The 2427-nt window shown below is 42.5% G+C and overlaps 1 pseudogene; it reads left to right on the top strand.

Moving 5' to 3' along the window:
• Positions 1–423: 423 nt before the first annotated feature.
• On the top strand, positions 424–2010 carry LOC120556046 (annotated as a pseudogene).
• Positions 2011–2427: the final 417 nt, after the last annotated feature.

Below are 2427 nucleotides of genomic sequence, written 5' to 3' on the forward strand. Positions count from 1 at the left end.
TTGGCCAAGTGGCCAGCCGCACGAGACACATAGTGACCACCACTCAAAATAACAAAGGTAATGTGTAAATAATCAGTGTTTGCTAACACAGTTCATCGACTTCAACGGTGAGGATATGTATTCACAACTTGTTTCAAGTTGTTCATAACTTTGTTATTGCAGATTTAAAGTAAGTACTCTGAGGTCACTGAGAATGCTACGGTCCACATAGGGGAAATAGGCTGACCTGTCACCTTAAACCTTAAAGTTGCTGTAGGATTGATATCAGAATTTTTTTTATCTCGGCTGGAAACTGATGACAAAAGTGCTGTTGTCTATGTTGTCGACAAAGCTTTCCGGTCTCATGAGATTTCATAAAAAGAAAAATTCCTTAAAATGTTATGCAAGAAAATGTTTTTTTATTTTACCATGAAGGGACAAAAACAACGACAAATAGGCAGCAGTCACATATCTGCCAGACTGAAACATCTCAACAGATGTTGAGAATTGCCATGAAATTTTGTACATTAATAGCTTCTAGAGGATGATCCTTAATACAGTGATGATCTTTAGACTTTTTCTCTGGCACTACCATCAAGCCAAGATGTTGGTTAGTCCAATGCTTTGGTTTGGAACCAAATACCTCCAAAACTAATTATTCTAAATGGATGTATGAACGTTTAAGCTCACTTGACATCAGATATCCTGCCACCACTGTAAAAATCAGTGTGTTTTTCATTTGAATAAGTTATGAACCTGAGAAGAAGTGGTGTGAAGTTGGTGGCGACTCTGTTAGAATAAAGGTTGGTTTGACAAAGAGACTAATGTGACACCACACATGAAGTGCTTAGCTTAACAAATGCAACCTAGTAAAGCACCGTAAAGCTGTGTTCATCCATCCAATGACCAAAGATAACAAACCATGTTTAAAAAGTAGGTTTGTCTGTGGAGTCCTCCCTGCAGAGGTTTGTTCAGGCCTAGCAGTGAGGAACCCGACCCATAAGCCTCCTGCAGACACACCTGTAGAGGAGAGTATAAAGACCCTGGACTGAACTGAGTCAAACATCAAACTTCGAGGAGTCTCTCCACAGCAGCTCTCCAGAGAAGCTCCACAGCGTCCAGACCGACCCTGAAGATGACTCCCTCTGCCAGCCTGCTGCTGCTGCTGCTCCTGCTCGGCCTCTCTCAGGCACTTCCTCTCCAGGAGGAAGGAGGCAAAGATGAAGAAAAAGCCCCAGACACCGTCGACATCACCACCAACGGCAGCGATGAGATCCTGCTTGAAGGAGACCTGCTGGCTCCCAGAACCAGAAAACCCATGATGTGCTGGTTCCCAGAACTACCTGTGAAGGAAAGCCTCCAACGGCTTGGTGAGGATCCTCTTCACCATGAGTGGTGAGTTCATTGGCTCAGATATCAACAACTCCATGCAGGCCTTCCACAGCAAAACCTGTATCCGCTTTGTCCCTCGTAAGAACAAGAACGACTACATCAGCGTAGAGAACAAAGCAGGATGTTTCTCTGAACTGGGCAGAGTGGGAGGCAGACAGGTGTTCTCTCTCGACGGGCAGGGCTGCCTCTACTACGGCATCATCATCCAGCATGAGGTCAACCACGCTCTGGGCTTCCAGCACGAACAGACCAGGAGCGACCTCAACAACTACTGTACGTCATGATCAACTAGAAGAACATCAACCCTTAGATGGTCTACGACTTCTACAAGCAGTCCACCAACAACCAGAACATACCCTACAACTACAACAGCCTTCTCCATCACACACATCCCCAATGCCCAGATCGGCCAGAGGCAGGGGTTGTCATACTGGGAAATCTTGAGGATCAACATGCTCTACAGCTGCTAATATTGTTAATGCTAAAAAAAAATTATTAATCAAAAGATAAAGTAAGCTATGGAATCAGTGCCGAATAATTGAGATTATGTTACCATATTATTTTAAATGTTCAGACAACAACAAATGTATGACTCCCCACATGCATAAATTATCTGTAATAAAGGTAATGCAAAATGACTGATTGCTGACTAGTTATTTTTCTCTACTTCTGTCCCTGCAAACACTTTACTTATGCACACAGTAGACCAAACATGCAGTCACTGAGCAATTGGATTGATTGCTCAATGACTCAATGACAATCCACTTTAATTTCAAGGGACTAGAAAAGCTAATTGTCCAAACAATGAGAAATATAGCCCAGACCAAAAAATGCACTCAGGATGACAATATAACTATAAAGTTATGCAATATGTAAAAATAACAAAAATAAACAAATAACAAAAGTGATATTTACTCTTGCAACAGACGTTTTTTAACAGCAGTTAAGTGTTGTTATACGAGGATTTGCTAGCCATGCTAGCAGCGTGGCTCTAGGGATGACACTATCGGTCTGTCTGTCGATCCACCCCTTTGGTCAATACTTCAACAACAGTAT

The sequence above is a fragment of the Perca fluviatilis genome, chromosome 3 (assembly GCF_010015445.1).
Source record: "Perca fluviatilis chromosome 3, GENO_Pfluv_1.0, whole genome shotgun sequence".
NCBI classification, from domain to species: domain Eukaryota; kingdom Metazoa; phylum Chordata; class Actinopteri; order Perciformes; family Percidae; genus Perca; species Perca fluviatilis.